Below are 18,776 nucleotides of genomic sequence, written 5' to 3'. Positions count from 1 at the left end.
TTTGCTATATATATATTTTTTGTATTTTGCTGCTTCTCGTGTGTTCTTTTACAGGAGTGGTTGTACGGAGAAGATGACCCTGGTGACGTGGAGACCGCGCGTGGGGATCTCACGTGGGAAGTCGACCCTCTAGTGCCATTCTAGTGTATTCCAGAAGCTTCTGGAGCTCTCAGTCTGCTGAACTTTGGGTTCCTTTTGGGCTCCAAATTTGGGCCATCTGAAGTCGAGAAATTAGGTTTAAAAAATGTATCTGCGCTGGTATAAACTTAGCTTTTAACTTAGTTTATTATTTGGGCCTGATGGTTTGTAAAGACTTGGACTTTAAAGAATTTTTATTTATTTATTTTTAATTTATTTTTTTGGTTTTATTGTGGGCAGGGTGAATTGGGCCTATTACAGCTGCCCCTCTTTGTTCATTGTCGTGTAATGAGAATAGAGTAAAAACTTTAAAAGGGTCAATTTTTCCTGATTTTGTTGAATCTTGTCCTCTTGACTCTCTTCTTCTTCAAGTAATCTCAGTCAATCTCACTGTCTTCAGGGATATACTCCACTAAAAATCATCGACTTCGATCTACTCCACTGTTTCCTTAAGGAGATAACAATCAGTCTGCTTCCTTGCTACTTCAGGAAGATGAGACTACAATTGCCAACCTGCTTTCTTACTTCCTCAAAAAGATAAATCTAGTGGCTAAAATCTGCTCCATTGCTTATACATGGACATAAGATCCGCCTTTCAATCTGCTTCGCTACTGCTTAGGGAGATAAAATCTTTAATCTTCAGTTTGCTTCCTTGCTTCCTCAAGAAGATAAAACTCAATTCTTCAACCTGCTCTCTTGCTATCGCAGAGAGATAAGGCTGGTGGCTTAAATCTGCTCCATTCCCGATACATGGAGATAAGATTCGCCATCTTCGATCTGCTCCACTGCAACTTCAAGGAGATAAGATCTTCAGTCAGCTTTCTTTCTACCTCAGAAAGATAAGACTTATTCTTCAACATGCTCTCTTTCTACCTCAGAGAGATAAGGTTGGTGGTTTAAATCAGCTCCATTGTCGATACATGGAGATAAGATTCGCCATCTTCGATCTGCTCCGCTGCAACTTCAAGGAGATAAGATCTTCAATCATCAATCTGCTTTCTTGCTACCTCAGAAAGATAAGACTCATTCTTCAACCTACTCTCTTGCTACCTCAAAGAGATAAGGCTGGTGGTAAAATCTACTCCATTTTCGATACATGGAGATAAGATTCACCATCTTTGATCTACTCCATTGCAACTTCACGGAGATAAGATCTTCAGTCTACTTTCTTGCTACCTTAGAAAGATAAGACTCTTGCTACTTTATCACCGATCTCAAATTCAATATCTTTTCGTTTCAAATCTGCATATGATTTCTGAAGAACGGAAGCGACTTTCAAACTTTCTCGGATTGTTTTTACTTTCGATTCAGTCTCTTTTATCAAGTCAATTCCATGTATCTTATTTTCACTGAGCTCTGACCAATACAATGGTGTACGACACTTTCTACCATATAAGGCTTCGTACGGTGCCATTTTAATGCTCGATTGAAAACTATTATTATAAGAAAATTCAATCAATGGCAAATACTGTTCCCTCATACCTTCAAACTCAAGAATGCAACATCTCAACATATCCTCGAGAATCTAAATAATTTGCTCGGGTTGACTATCTATCTGTGGGTGAAAAGCAGTACTGAAGTGTAATTTCGTACCTAAAGCCTCTTGTAGTTTCTTCCAAAACCGTGAAGTGAATCTTGGATCTCTATCTGACACAACAGACAATGGCACCCGTGCAATCTTACAATATTGGAAATGTGTAACTCAGCTAAATTATCAAGCGAGTAACTAGATCGTACTGAAATAAAATGAGCTGATTTCATCAATCGATCAACGACAACCCAAATCGCATCTTTCTTTCTCGGAGATAAAGGCAAACTTGAAACAAAATCCATCGTTATTCTATCCCATTTCCATTCTAGAATCATAATCGGTTGTAACAAACCAGATGGCACCTGATGTTCAGCTTTAATTTGTTGATAGATAAAACATTTTGAAACAAAGTCAGAGATATCTCTTTTCATTCCAGACCACCAGTAATGATGTTTCAGATCATTATACATTTCCGTATCTCTTTTCATTCCAGACCACCAGTAATGATGTTTCAGATCATTATACATTTTCATACTACCTGGATGTATAGATAAACGACTGTTGTGAGCTTCGTTCAAAATCATCTAAATCAACTCTGAATTTCTTGGAACACAAATCCAACCTCGAAATCTCAAACAATCGTCATTATCAATTTGATATTCAGAATCAGAATCCAAATCACACTTAGCTCATTTTGCTATTATTTCATTATCAACTTTTTGAGCATCAATAATATGTTCTAAAAACAACGGTCTTGCTTTCAATTCAGCTAAAATTGAACCATCATCGGACAGAACTAAATGGGTATTCATCGCATGCAATGCAAACAATGATTTTCGAATCAAAGCATCAGCAACAACATTCACTTTTCCCAAATGATAATAGATAACCAGCTCATAATCTTTTAGTAGTTCTAGCCATCTTCTCTGTAACAGGTTCAAATCTTTCTGAGTAATTAGGTATTTCAAACTTTTATGATCAGACTAAATATGACATGTCTCACCAAATAGATAGTGGCGCCAAATCTTCAAAGCAAACACACTAGCCGCCAATTCCAGATCGAGTGTCGGATAATTCTCTTCGTGCAGCTTTAACTGTCTCAAGGCATAAGCTATGACTTTTCATTCCTACATCAAAACGCAGCCCAGACCATTCAACAATACATCACTATATATTACAAATTCTTTACCCAATCCTGGATGTACTAACACTGGAGCTTCTATCAATAAGGCTTTCAACTGATCAAAGCTTTTCTGACAGTTTTTGGACTATTCAAATTTCACATTTTTCTGAAGCAATTTCATCAACGGAGTAGCAATCATAGAAAAGCCTTTCACAAGTCGTCTACAATAACCAATAAGTCCCAGAAAACTATGGACTTCAGAAACATTTCTCGGAGGCTTCCAATCTAAGATAGCTAAAATTTTTCTTGGATCAACTTGGATACCTGATGCTGACACAATATGTCCCAGAAAATTAGCTTCGCGTAACCAGAATTCACATTTACTGAACTTCGCAAATAACTGCTTATTACGCAAAGTCTGTAACACTATTCTCAAATACTCAGCATGTTCGGTTTCATCACGCAAATAAATCAAAATGTCATCAATGAATACAACAACAAATCGATCTAAATACGGCCTGAAAGTTCTGTTCATCAAATCCATAAAAACAACAGGTGCATTCTTTAATCCAAAAGGCATAACTAAAACTCATAGTGTTCGTACCTCGTTCTGAATGCAATTTTTGAAATGACTGAATCTTTTACTCCCAACTGATAGCAAACCGATTTGAGATCTATCTTTGAAAACACGGTAGCTCCTTTCAACGGATCAAACAAATCGTCAATTCTGGGCAGAGGATATTTATTCTTGATAGTCACTTTGTTCAACTAATGATAATCAATGTATATTCTCATCGTACCATCTTTCTTTTTCACCAACAGAACAGAAGCACCCCAAGGTGAGAAACTCGATCTTTTGAATCCTCTATCAGTCAACTCTTGCAACAGAGACTTTAATTCTTTTAACTCAGTCGGAGCCATTCTATACGGAGCTATTAAAATCAGAGTAGTCCTTGGCACTAATTCAATGCCAAACTCAGCTTCTCGAATCGGAGGTAATCCCGAAAGTTATTCATGAAATACATTAGGGAATTCACAGACAAGAAGCACTGATTCAATTTTCTTTTATGTCACTTTTGAATCAATCACATAAGCAAAGTAGGCTGCACAACCCTTTCTCACATATTTCTGAGTTAACAACGAAGAAATCACTGTCGGTAAACCATTCAGATTATTAGACTCAATCTGAATAATCTCATCATTCTGACATCGCAAATCGATAGTCTTTCGTTTGTAGTTTACAATAGCATCATGCAAAGTTAACCAATCCATACCTAGAATTATATCAAATTCGTCAAATGGTAATAACACCAAATCAGCCTGAAAACATGAATCTCGAATCTTCAACGGACAACTCTTACACACTTTATCAACCCAAAACATATTGGACTAAGGGGTTCGATACTCTAATTACAAATTTAGTAGACTCTACATGTAAATTCTTACTGCTCACTAAGTTCATGCACATACAAGAATGCGTTGATCTCGGATCTATTAATGCAATCACAGAAGTATCAAAAAGAGTGAAAGTACCAGTAATAACATCTGGAGACGAAGCTTCTTCGCGTGCATGAATATCATAGGCTCTGACAAGTGCGCAATGATCTTTTTTCCACCTCTCTAGCTTCTGAATCAGCTTTTCTTTTCTCTTTCCTGAGTTCTTCAACTTTACATGCTAGTTCAACAAGCACAACAAACTATTTTATCTCTAAAATTCTGACTAACAAGCAGATATCTTTATTTAAGCCATCTTTAAACCTTTTACACATTATTGCTTCGGTCGAGACACATTCCCATGCATACTGGCTCAATCTCACAAATCCTCACTCGTATTCTGTAATAGACATACGGTCTTGTTTCAACTCAAGAAACTCTTTGCGTTTCTGATTGATGGATCTCTGACCGATGTATTTCTTTCAAAATTTAGCTTGAAAGAAATCTCAGGTGACTCGTTCTCTCGGAACCACAGATATCAACATCTTTCACTAATGATACGTCGTATCTCTCAGAAGTGAAACGGCACATTTAAGACATTTGTCTGGAGTACATGACAATTCATTGAACACTCGTATCGTATTCTCTAGCCAGAATTCAGCTCTCTCAATATCATCATTAGTAGTAGCACAGAACTCTTGGCCCCATATTTTCTAATTTTGTTAACAGGTGGCTTACTCAACTGAATCAAATTAGCTTGTGGCATGATAGGAACTTGTGAGGAATTTAGAGGGGGTGAAGGTTGTGGAACAGCCGAATTAGTTCTCTTATACTGAGTGAACCAATCATTCATCATTTGGTAAAAGGCTTGCTTAGCCTCCCTTCATGGCTACTAATAGCAGGTCTAGTATTAGATGGCACTATCCCTTGAGCGGGAGTAAGCGCATTACTTTCAACATCGTCAGCTACTGCTCATTCGGGATCCATTTACTATATAAAAACACATTTTCATTGTCAAGAATCATCACACTATCACATTTCATATATATGGCATGGATAGCTAGACTCACATACGCCACATTACTCTTAGAATTAACTAAGCCATAGCTCTGATACCAACCAAATATAACACCCCTAACCCGTATCCGTCGTCGAACTAGGGTTATGAGGCATTATCAGACATATCGAAACATTTCATAATCATCCCAAATAAAAACTCATACATCGTCATATCATAGTCAATTATCAACATAAAGTCCCTTTCTTAGGTCAACGAGACCTCAAACATGCATTAGGAAGAGGTAAGGACTAAACTGAACACATACAAAATTTTTCAAAGCTAAACAATTTTTCTAATTTACAAAGGTCACACGCCCGTGTGAACTGGCCGTGTGCCTCACACGGTATTAGACACGCCTTTGTGTCTAGGCCATGGTGAAACAAGGCATACATACTGACTTGTCTACACGGCCACAAGACACGCCTTTGTACCAGGCCGTGTGAAAATTAGGGGGCTACTGACTTGGGTTACACAGTCAATCACACGCCCGTGTGTCTATCCCATGCTCGAAACTGACTTATCCACACGGCTTGGCACATGCCTGTGTGTGTGACTGTGTAGTCTACCCAGGCTCATTTCGAAATGGCCCTCGAGCAACACGGCAGATACATACGCCCGTGTCCCTGCCCGTGTGGGCAAAATAGGCCATTTACAAGGCCAATATGCCACCCTCTTAGGGTCCTCCCTACAAGCACCAAATAAGCATCAAATGTACCATAATTTCAACCAATTTCATTCACAAAACATACATTACTCATGTCATATTATTATCAACCTATTTCATGCTTACAATCCATACCAAATCATGCCAAATCATATGCCAAAGTCATACTAAAACATATATTTCATAACCTCCATTTACTTCATTCAATCTCATGCCATAATCTTACCAATTCCTCAAATAAGCACTTATCAAAATCTTACCAAAGTGACCAATTCTCTTTGGCCTTCCATGAACCTATCATATTGACAATATTGCATCACATTGTTTATACTCAATAGTCATTTATAAACACAACCAAAACCAAGCCATATCACATGGCTAAATATTTTTAACTCATAAGCATATCTCAATTTATCTAGACTATACATGTCATACTTTAATATTTACACTTTCAAAAGGTACCCAAGATAAGTTTGATAGTGTGGTGATGATCCTTGACGATCCCTGAGCTTCTGGTAGCTTCGATATCTAAAAACAATTGAAAACACACACAAAGTAAGCTTTCCAAAGCTTAGTAAGCCATATACAAATAAACTTATCATATAACATAATTCAAAACCAATTCATTCATGTAGCTCATGGCTTAATACAATCACATATCCATATGTCTCATATAGCTCTTTTGTTTATAATTCACTTACATATATCATATGTTCACAAATGTACATATACTTACTTTTCATTCTCAAACATGATATACATTTCCAGCGTACCTGAATTGAGTACTCATTCACATAGTTATTCATTTCTAGGAATGCCCGTTGAACCGTACGGAATCAAATAGGATACGTAGATAACTCGAAAAGCTCATACAATGGCAACGTCCCAGACGTGGTCTTACATGTAATCAAATATCGATGCCACTGTCCTAGACAGGGTCTTACATGAAATCAAATACGATGCTGAAGTCTCAGACATGGTCTTACACGTAAATCTCAAATCGATGCCAATGTCTTAAACGTGGTCTTACACGAAATCGCATATCAGAAATCCTATGTCATGACATATGTATCCTAACTATTCAGACATCGTTATGTCATCGAAACTTTCTAAATTTCACATATTCAGCTTTTATAATCATTCATCACAATTCAATACATATAAGCATGAAAAATCAATTCAAATACATTTATTTGTATATAGACTTACCTCATACGGAAATGAATGAAAACAAACGACTATTCAATGACTTTCGACTTTCCCTGATCTAATTCTGTTTTCTTTGGTTCTTGATTTAAACACATTCAAATTTGAGTTATTCAATCTCATATTCATTCAAATCAATCCATAAACACATATTTGGATCATTTTACAAATTAGCCCTTAAATTTTCATATTTTAACATTTTAGTCCCTATTTCATAAAATCACAAAATATGCATAATTTCATTTCACACATACCTAGTCAAATTTTCCTTTAGCTCATATAAGCCCAAATATTTCATTAATTTCACATTTTAGCCCTTCAATTTCTTATTTTCACAATTTAGTCCAAAATACTCAAATTCATCAAAAATCCCAATACAGAACATAGTAATCTAAAACATATCTTTCATTTTCTATTATCAAACTTCATAAAATTCACGTTATCAATAATGGAACAGCTTAAAACCATAATCAAATTCAGAAATTTAAGTATGGACTTGATAAAACACAAAGAAACGATCACGAAAACATAGAAATCATCAAAAATCGGACAAAAACGAACCTTGAATCAAGCTTGGACCATGGCCGAATATTCAAAGCTCAAGAACCCTATTTATTTTCTAATTTTTGGTGAGATGATGATGAATAGGCTTTCATTTCTTTTGTTTTAATTAATAATAACATATTAATCAATTTCCAATTTTACCCTTAATGCTAATTCATGAAAACTCATTAATACATGCCCATAATGGTCCACTCAAGCTTAAAATGTTCTATTCACAACATAAGGACCTCATGATTAAAAATTCATAGAAAATAGGCACTTTTAACAAATAACTAGCCACTTTTACATTTTATGTGATTAGGTCATTTTTCTAAATTAAGCACACAAACGATCAAATTTTTATACGAAACTTTCACACATATTAATTCACATATTATAAGCACAGAAAATAATATTAAAATATTTTTTTAACCTTGAATTTTTGGTCCCAAAACCACTATTCTGACTAGGGTCTAAATCAGGCTGTTACACGGGATGGCTTATTTCACACAACTTGAGCCCATAGCCATGTGACCCCTGTTTCACAAATTTTTCATGTTTTTCTATTTTAATTCAAATTAGTACCTGATTGTCCCCAAACTATTATTAGGGCCCCAAAAGCTTGTTTTAAACCATTAAATGTTATTTTTCTATGAATGAAATGCATATTCGAATGTTGTTATTTAAATTAATAAATGAATAGATTAATTATGTAAATTGTTTTGTTATGTATCATAATACTCTGTAACCCTAATCCAACAATGAAGATGGGTTAAGGATGTTAGAAATTAACTCTAGTAGCTGCATCCAAGAAGATTATTCCTATTTGTCAATTTTTTTTCATACTTGACTAGTATAATCAATTTGGTTGCTTCTTCAAGCAAGCGACATGATCAATTAAGAGACATTGAGGCATCTCATATTGCAGAGTTGATTGACAGTGGTGAGCTTGAAACTAGCAAAGGAAAAAAATCAAGTCGGTACTCTCTAATGTCCAGGCAATACCTGATGGGGATCATTTAACTTCTCTTAATGCTTGATAAAGATGTTTGATTCTGTTTGTGTTGTATTACAATATATTATCAAGCTCGACAACCTTTCTCTAAGGAGTGAAGCTTATGGAATATATGATGCAATGACATCTATTTAATCTTTTTCATCTTGCATTTCATGATTGAGATGCTTAGAATCACTGATGATTTCTGTCAAGCATTGCAATATAAATTGAAGGATATAATAAATGCGATGTAGTTGGTGTCATAAATTAAAATGCTTCTCCAAAAATTTAGAGAACATGGGTGGGATCCTTTGTTTGAGATAGTGAAGTTGTTTTGTAAAGATCATGAGATAGAAAGCCCCAATTTAAGTGTTCGATACAAAGCTGGTTGAGGTTGGTCTCGCATCCAAAGAGATAACCACACAATTGAGTATCACTATCTATTTGTTATATTCATTGCTTGTATCAATTCATTGTTAACAGAAATGAAGTCTCGCTTTAATGATGAGGTAGTGGAGTTGCTCTTGGCTCCCCTTCGGATCCATGCAATAATTACAAAGCTTTTCGGATGAAAGATATCTGGAAGCTTATGAATGATTTTTATCCAGACAATTTTATGGAGCAAGAAAAGCTACACATGAAGATTCAATTGAAGCATTTTTAACTTGATGCTCATGAAAGCACGAAGTTGCAAAAAGCTTCTACAGTTGTCGAGTTGTGTCAAGTGCTAGCTAAGACAAATAAGTCATGTATTTATCCTTTTCTTGATAGAATTATTCATCTTCTGCTAACTCTTTCGATGTCTACTACAACAACCGAACGAGCTTTTTTAGCCATAAAATTTTGAAGACAAGGCTTTGCAACAGAATAGAGAATGATTTTCTCTCAACTTACTTGGTGGCATACATTGAAAAAGAGATAGCTCGAGAATCTTCAATAGATTCTATCATTGATGAGTTCGATCTTATGAAAAAGCAAAGGGTGCAATTTAGGATGCCTAGTATTGAGAAATAGGACTAAAGCCAAGTTTTTTTTAATTTAATTTTTGGAATTATAATGATATTTATGAAATTTTTAGTATAGTATTAGTTATTCTTTTTTGTATATTGAAAATAAATATTTAATTTTATATATTGTAATTTTGTTCTTTTAAATTTTTTATAGTTAAATCGTTCATACCTTTTAAAAAACATTAAATTGATTTGTTTGATAAGAAAAAAGGTATCCGAGAAAAAATTACACCTTTTTATGTTAAAAACAAAATCTAAAATCAAAAACATTCCCAAAAGTCCAGAGCGTCCAAATTATACAAAACTCTCAAAATAGAATTTTAATTAAATAAATTTATGTAAATAGAGTTTTACGGAAAAGTAATCACATCCAAGCTCCAGTCGCATCGACCCGCCTAAGCCTGATGGTTACCAGAAAGTGATAGAAAAACTGAGAGTGAGTTCTTAAAACTCAGTGTGTAACGCATACGTAAACATAAATTCAGATTCAATCACATGGCAGAACAGATACAAACATAAATCTTTTACAGAATCAGAATTATAATACAATCGTACAGATACAGATATGCATAATCCTACCCCCATCCTCTACACACCAACTCCGACCATCCCAACACACCACGTGGGGTATAAAACACCCACATAGCCCTACACACCACATAGTGTTTATACAACACCTTTTGAGAATAATCACAGCAGTGTTGCCAGTATATTGGTAAGATATTGCCTCACACAGAATACTTCCTCCTCATAGTACATAACCCGCCCCATAGCCAGATACAAACATAAGTTTAGATATAACAGAATAATAGATACCAGGACGTATATCACATGCAAGCTCGTATAACATATACTAAACATGCTTATACATAATAGAACAAATCATACATGCCATATTACATAATACTCATATAGATGTTATTTACGTCAATTTTAATCTAACAGAGTAATAGATTTCAAGCTTTACGGCTTATACCACACATACCAACCCTACGGAAGGCCTAGAGTCCATCGGGATGACATGTACGATTCTAGGGAAAAGTTCTAAAATTTAGGCCAACACGCCAAAATAGCCTAGCCTACGTAGCCCACACGGCCCACACACGCTTGTTTGGCCCACACGGCCCAAAATGGCCTAGGCCGTGTGTCACATAAGGCCTATCACAAAGCCTTGTGTTGCACACAGCCAGTTACAAGACTGTGTGGTGACGACAGGCCCCAATTTTGGCTTTCGCTGATTGTCGTTTTTCAAGTTTCTCGTTACACACCTACTCGATTTCGTTACAACTGCACCCCCACAGTAACAGTACCTAAAAATCGAAAATAAAACGTCCAAAATCACTCAATTTTCATCGAGTAACTACTTGACTACAATGCACTCATAAGCAGTTTTAACAAAAATGATTGCACTCGAACTATTTCAAACACTTACCCTTGATTGTGGATAGCACTCGCACAACTACTAATTCACCGACAGATTATTCGTTTCTTGAGCTTCACTTAAAACCAACCAATTGATTAACATTGACACAAAACCCACCACACCACAACACCATCGAAAAATAATGTAGAAAATTTTATAATACAGGAGAAGGAGAATGAGAATTACACCAACCAATAGCAACCAATACAATCGAACCCTCTACCAATTTGAACAACAAGAGCAAGGGAAATAAAGTACTTAAGACCAAAAATCAAAAAGAAATTTTCTTTTTAAGATCTCACGTGTAGAATGAAAAATGAAAAAGAAAATAAAAATTGTGGGGAAACAAAAAGAATGTGAGGAAGAAGAGAAATTTTAGGAAACAAAATAAAATAAAAATAAAAATTAAAGTTAAGTAAAATAATCCCAACTCCCCATTAACCACCCAATCCTACCAAAACTGACACACTGATCCTCATCCAACTACCTCCGAATTTCAATTCCACCAAATCTCTACTACTCAACTGGCACACACACGTAGAGGAAAAAAATGATTGCGAAATGCTCACTCAGGGATTTGAACATAAGAACCTAGGGCAAGCTAACACTTGCCACTTGAACCAGTAGGCTCATTTTGATATGAGTTGCTCGAAAATATAATATAAGTCAAGCTATTAAAGAACAAGGCTAAGAAAAAAAAATAACAGGATTTCCAAAAGTGGGACTTGAGCCCAACACCTCAAACACACACCCATATCACTTAACCACTAAAGTAAATACTTCTTTATGAAAAAATTCATAAAAAAAAAATAAGATTTAATAAATCATGGCATTACAACTCTACCCCCTAAAAGAAATTTTGGCCTCGAAATTTACCCGATTCGAACAATTGCAGATACTGTTGATAGATCGAGTCCTCAGGTTCCCACGTGGCTTCCTCAGTGCCACGATTCTGCCACAAAACCTTCACTAATGGAATGTATTTCCTCCTCAAAAATTTAATGTCTCGATCCAGAATTTGAACCAACTCATTCTCAAAAGTCAAATCTGGTTTAACCTCAATCTCCTCAATAGAAATAATATGAGATGGGTCAGACCGATATCACCTCAACATGGCACTACAGCAAAACAGGTTTTCAGCGACGTTTTTAGCGGCGTTTAGATAAAAAAATGCCACTGTAGATCGAGCATTAACGGTGCTTTTTGAAAAACGTCGCTATAAATCGAGCATTAGCAGCGCTTTTTGAAAAACGCTGCTATAGGTCAACTATTAGCGGCGTTTTTTGAAAAATGCCACAAAAAAATTAAGCACAACGCCGTCGTTTTATGTTGAGCTTTAGTGGCATTAGCGGTGTTTTTCAAAAAACGCCGCTATAGATCGAGCAGTAGCGGCGGTTTTTGAAAAACGCTACTATAAATAAAGCATTAGTGGCGCTTTTTGAAAAACCCCACAAACATTTTATTTGTCTATTTATTATTTAACTGGTTTATTTATATTAATTAAAATACAATATATTTTTAATTGAATATTTAAATTCTTCAAAAAAAATAATAACACGTAGAAAAAATTTGAAAGTAAAAACATAGAAAAATATTTGTTAAAAATGAAAAAAAATAAAATACTATTATTTAAAATAAATTTAAAGTTTTTTGGGTATATGATTTATTTTTTTTAAATTTATATATTAAATAATTTCTTATATAAATGTCAAAGAGATAGTATTAATTTTAAAATATTAAATTAATTATCATTATAGTTTAGGGTTTATGGTTTAGAGTATATGGTTTGGGGTTTAAGGTTTAGGAGTTACTAGTTTAAGGTTTATAGATTATGGGTTTAGGGGTTATGGTTTATGATTTATGGTTTAAGGGTTGGGGTGAAGGTTTAGGTGTTAGGGGTTAAGGGTTAAGGGTTAAGGGTTTAGAGTTTATATTTTATGATTTAGGGTTTAAGGGATAACAGTTAAGGGTTTAGGGTTTAGATTAATCAGTGTTTTTAATTTATATATTAAATAATTTCTTATATAATTATAAAAGAGATAATATTAAATTTAATATATTAAAATTATGATTATAGTTTAAATTATTTAAGAGATAATGATAAACTTTATATATATTAAATGGTTTAGGATTTAAGATTTACTTGAGATTTGTTAAATGATGAAATTTTATACAATCAATTAATGCTTTTATATTTAAAAATATTTAATCTAAACCATTTGATATATTAAAATATTAGATTTAAAAAATTGATAAATAAATAAAAAAGCAACAGATTGTTATGGATAGGTAACTATCTATTTTGGATAGGACCAAATTATAACTATTTTTCATATTTTGAAATTTTTTTTTCATTTTTTCATATTTTGTTATTGTTTTTGTTTCCTTACATAAAAAATTATATAAAACTTACAAATTTTATCCAATTCTTTTAAATATTACTTAAATTTTAAAAAATTTATTTATTTAAAATTGATATGAAAGATATAAAAATTCAATATTAAAATTGTAAAAAAGTAAAGCATTAGCAGCGTTTATGAGAAAAACGTCGCTAAAGGTAAGCACTAGCGGCGTTTATGTTAAAAACGCCACAAAAATCATTTTACTTTAGAAAACGGCGCCGTTTTAAGTTGGGTTTTTAGTGGCATTAGCAACGCCTTGTTAAAAACGCCGCAAGAGATTGAATTTTAGTGGCGCTTAGAAGAAAACAACATAAATAGTCATTTTGTTTTAAACAAAACTACGTCATTTTGCTCTACTCAATTTTATAAAGCCATATACCCGAAACAGCTCATTTTTTTCTCCTAAAAAATTCCCCCAAATACCTAAAATTTCCCCAAATCCCTAATTTTTTTTCCAAATCAAAATCGCAGCCCAACTGCCGCAACCAATCGGTAGAGTTGCTTGACCCAAACGGCAGGGATTTGTAACGAGCCCTCAGCGATTGATATTATTTACAACATCTCTTTGCAAATTGTACCTGCTTGTGAGCTCGCAAGGAGAGAGGTTGCAGAGAGATAAAGAGGAAGTCTTCGCAAGGAGAGAGCTTTGACTCTTCTTCTCTCTCCCTCTTTCTCATTGTTTTCTTTTATATCATTTCATTTCTCACACATTGAATCACATTTCAGCTGAAAATTTACAAAACCCTTTTCATTCATCTACAACATCTATTAGATTACAAAAGTCGTCTAGAAATTCTAGGGTTTTTTTTCCTAATCTAAGAAACAAGAGGAAGAATCAAGCTTGGTTTTCTCTCATGTATTCTTTTCTTTTTCCTCTTATGAATCCGATATTGAAATGTGTTTTAATTCAATTTTGAGTAATTGATTTTTTTTTAGTTTTATTATCTTTGAATCTGCTGATTTGATTTACTAGAAATGATTTTCCTAATTTTGGGTAATTAGAATTGGATTTGATCTATGGTATTTGTGGATTGTGAAGGTATTGATTCAAGAACAAAGCAATCAACCTAGCTTCTTTTCTTTTTTTCTTTTTGTTCAAAATAGTGTAAATTAATTGTTTAAGATTGTAAGTCTGAGTAATTGAAACCAAATAATCCTTGTTCTAGCCAAATATTCATAAAATTCTCCCCCTGGTGGACTGTAAATTGAGTTTGAACTGGGTTTATTGATCCCCATTTTGTTTGTTCTTATTGCATTTCTTTAGGAAAAAGGGCACTGATACAATGAGGTTTGTTACCGAGTATCGAAGAGGTTTTTAAGTTTATTCAAGTTAGAATGTATGCACATATGAAAACCTTGCTATAGTGTATTGTCTGCCCTTGTTTAATGTAGCTTTTGTAAAATAGGGGAAAGATGTTTTCTTGCATTTTGTTGATGTGAGTACTATCAATATCTGCTTGTTAATGTAAATTCAATTGTTTTATTGGTTAAAATAGATAAAGATAGATACTATGCATGGATGTGCCGATTTGGGAAAGAAGAATAAGTTGGGTTGAGGTTTAGGGAGTTTTGGAAAAATCTTATTCTCTTATTTGATGTATAACGAATGTTTAACTTTGTGATAGCAGGATGTCGGAGGCAACATTCAGACTTAGGGAAAAGCTTATCGAGTATTAGAAATATTTTCTAAGCATCCACAAACACACTTACTTGAAAGGTCCTTACGATAAGATCACATCTGTCGCCATTCCCGCCACTCTTGCTTCAAGTTCCTTGTTTTTAATCATGAGTTTCATTTGTAATCATAAAACTATCTTAAAACAATTTTAAAGCCTCCCGTTTGCTGAATAAAAAGATCAATGAAACTATTGCTTATGTTGTGTGCTTGTTCTTTTTTTTCAGGGATGAGGGATCTATAACATGTCTCATGGAATTGGAAAAAAGGAATGAGAGCTGTCACTCATGGTTAGAAGACATGTTTTTATTTTTTGGGGTTTCATTTTAGCATTAAATTGCTTGTTTATTTCCTCTAATAATTGTTTGGTTTTTATGCGAAATGGAGATCTTAAAAGATACCCTTTGGGGTTATGTTTTATAGTTTGGTTTTGGATTCTCTTGAAAAGCTAAAAGATACCCTTTGGGGTTATGTTTTTTAGTTTGCTATTGGGATACATTTTTAATTCATGTTTTGCCAGTGTACTTGGTCATTACAGTATGTCATTGGAGCATACATGTATGGATACATACAAACTTTATTTATGCATGTAGTGCTTGTCTGTATCTAGACGTATGTATACAAATATCTATGCATATAAAAAAATAAATCCATGATACATTTAACTCCCAATTAAATGAAATACTGATTATAATAAGCATGAAACCAGCTCCTATTGTGGAAAGCTTCAAGACAAAATGAGAGCATGATTAAAATTTTAAGTATAAACCGGAATTAAGTATATATCTTCCTTAAAATAGCATTAATGCCTATTTATCCTTAAAAATACCATTGTGTCAGGCCCTTTCATCTGATATGTAGTATGGATGAGTTTTACATTCATGAAGTTTTCTAAGATAATCCTTTTTTTTTCTTTGGAACTACTTTTTTGTTACCTTTCTTGTTGACTTGCAAGGCTGATATTATCATAGACAATTTTCATTCATCAATATATATGTTTAGAGTATGCATCAAGATGTATAATTGTCTGAATTAAAATTGCAGTACTTAGCAATAAATTTGTTAATAATTTCAATGTTTAGATTCACAGGATTGACTGTTTACGTTTCTTAAATAGGTACATTCAGCTATTCAGCGAGGACTTCCAGTTGTGTTAGCAAAAGCTCAAAAGCTTATAACTCTGAGCAAAACAATACCCTCTTTTAATACATTCTTTAATTTAGAGTTAAGATTATGCTACCGGAAGCAATTGCAATTGTTATGGCCCCAACTGACACGTCCAGGTAGATTCGTATTTTTCTCCCAATGACCATGGCTTTGAACTAATGAAATATTACAAAATTTATATTGGTGAATACAACTTGAAGTGTTCAAATGTTGTTAATTGAGATGTTAAAGTGCTGCAAATTGAAGTGTTTAAATGTTGTAAATTGAAGTGTTTAAATGTTGTAAATTGAAGTGCTTATATGTTGTAAATTGAAGTGTTTAAGTACTGCAAATTGAAGTGTATAGTTGCTGGAAATTGAGATGTTTTATCGCTATAATTGAGGTGTATAAATGTTGTTAATTGAGATGTTAAAGTGAAGCAAATTGAAGTGTTTAAATGTTGTAAATTGAAGTGCTTAAATGTTGTAAATTGAAGTGTTTAAGTACTGCAAATTGAAGTGTATAGTTGCTGGAAATTGAGATGTTTTATCGCTATAATTGAGGTGTATAAATGTTGCTAATTGAGATGTTAAAGTGAAGCAAATTGAAGTGTTTAAATGTTGTAAATTGAAGTGCTTAAATGTTGTAAATTGAAGTGTTTAAGTACTGCAAATTGAAGTGTTTAGTTGCTGGAAATTGAGATGTTTTATCGCTGTAATTAAGGTGTATAAATGTTGTTAATTGAAGTGTTAAAGTGCGGCAAATTGAAGTGTTTAAAGTGCTGCAAATTGAAGTGTTAAAGTGCTACAAATTGAAGTGTTTAAATGTTGTAAATTGAAGTGTTAAAATGCTGCAAATTGAAGTGTTTGAATGTTGTAAATTAAAGTGTTTAAATTTTTGTAAATTGAAGTGTTTAAGTACTGCAAATTGAAGAGTTTAGTTGCTAGAAATTGAGATTTTTTATCGCTATAATTGAGGAGTATAAATGTTGTTAATTGAGATGTTAAAGTGCTGCAAATTGAAGTGTTTAAATGCTATAAATTGAAGTGTTAAAAGTGCTGCAAATTGAAGTGTTAAAGTGCTGCAAATTGAATTGTTTAGTTGTTGAAATTTAGTTTATGTGCCATGTGATGATTGTGTTTTAAAATTTAACTTGTTTTAGTTCCTTACATTCTTACAGGATTCACATTCAAGGAGAAAGAAACATCACAGCAACTTATTGGGATCGAGCAGTCAGAATTCAGAATCAAGCGACACACAAGAGCTATATTTGGAGCTTAGACTGTCACTGTAATCAGTAAATTTTTCTGCCACTTTAAATTCATGCTCATGGAACTGCATTTTATGCTTTCCTAGAATTGTAGGTTCAAATAAGGTGTTGATCTTGGAATTCATACATGAAACTTGAGCAAGTTGTTATGAACTAGTTTGAATTTTTTTTTTTAAAAAAAAATTCAAAGGAATCTTATGTAATCAAAGGTAATTTGACTTGTTGCATGAGATATAGTGAAAAAAATTGATCTTCTTGTTCATGAATTTCCATTTTAATACGTCTTCAAATTAAATTATGCATTTCTAAACTGGTGGAATCCGACTTCTGTTGCATTCTCTAACAAAAGAATGGAGTGATGTATGTACTGATAACAACATTTCTAAAGGATTTGCTTAAGCAAGTAAAGGGATGGGAATGGATTTGTGGCGCTTTTATAATATTTTAATTTTTTTTTTTATTTTTCATGACCTTTAGTGGCTTTTTGGGAAAAGCGCTGTTAAAGAACATGACTTTTAGTGGCGTTTTTGGGAAAGCGTCGTTAAAAGTCAGGTTCTTTAGCGGCGTTTCTGGAGAGAGTGCCGCTAAAGGTCATGTTATTTAGCAGCATTTTTGGAAAAGTGCCGCTAAAGGTCACATTCTTTAGCGGCGTTTTTGGGGAAAGCGCCGCTAAAGGTCACGTTCTTTAGTGGCTTTTTTTAGGAAAGCACCGCTAAAGGTCTTGTTCTTTAGTGGCGTTTGTAGGGAAAGCGCCACTAACCGCTGCAAAATTTAGCAGCGCTTTTTCACATAACCGCCGCAAAATTTAGCGACATTATCTATAACGGCATTTTTTGTGGCGCTTATCAAAACACCGTAAACTGTTTTAGCGGCGCTTATAAGCACTGCTATAAGCCCAAAAAATGCCGCTAAAAACCTGTTTTGTTGTAGATGTGAAATACATCATGGATACGGTCTAACTCCGGAGGCAGCTCTAGCTAATAAGAAACCAATCCCACAGGCTTTAAAATCTAATACGACCCAATGAACCTAGGGCTCAAGTTGCCCTTACGTCCAAACTGAAGAACTTTTTTCCTTGGCGATACCTTAAGGAACAAACAATCCCCTACAGAATACTCGATGTCCCTCATTTTTAGATCTGCATAAGACTCCTG

The 18,776-nt window shown here is 33.9% G+C and overlaps 1 long non-coding RNA gene across 2 annotated transcripts; it reads left to right on the top strand.

Moving 5' to 3' along the window:
* Positions 1-13,876: 13,876 nt before the first annotated feature.
* Positions 13,877-17,882, top strand: LOC107957238 (uncharacterized). Of its 2 annotated transcripts, XR_005926565.1 has the most exons (5): positions 13,923-14,387; positions 15,160-15,248; positions 15,434-15,496; positions 16,324-16,489; positions 17,533-17,882. It is a non-coding gene; the product is annotated as an uncharacterized lncRNA (long non-coding RNA). The 2 variants fall into 2 exon arrangements; XR_005926564.1 differs by having other exon boundaries at positions 13,877-15,248.
* Positions 17,883-18,776: the final 894 nt, after the last annotated feature.

Source organism: Gossypium hirsutum, chromosome A05 (assembly GCF_007990345.1).
Source record: "Gossypium hirsutum isolate 1008001.06 chromosome A05, Gossypium_hirsutum_v2.1, whole genome shotgun sequence".
NCBI classification, from domain to species: domain Eukaryota; kingdom Viridiplantae; phylum Streptophyta; class Magnoliopsida; order Malvales; family Malvaceae; genus Gossypium; species Gossypium hirsutum.
Note: the sequence above shows the minus strand (reverse complement) of the source record. Positions and strands in the feature narration are given on the sequence as shown.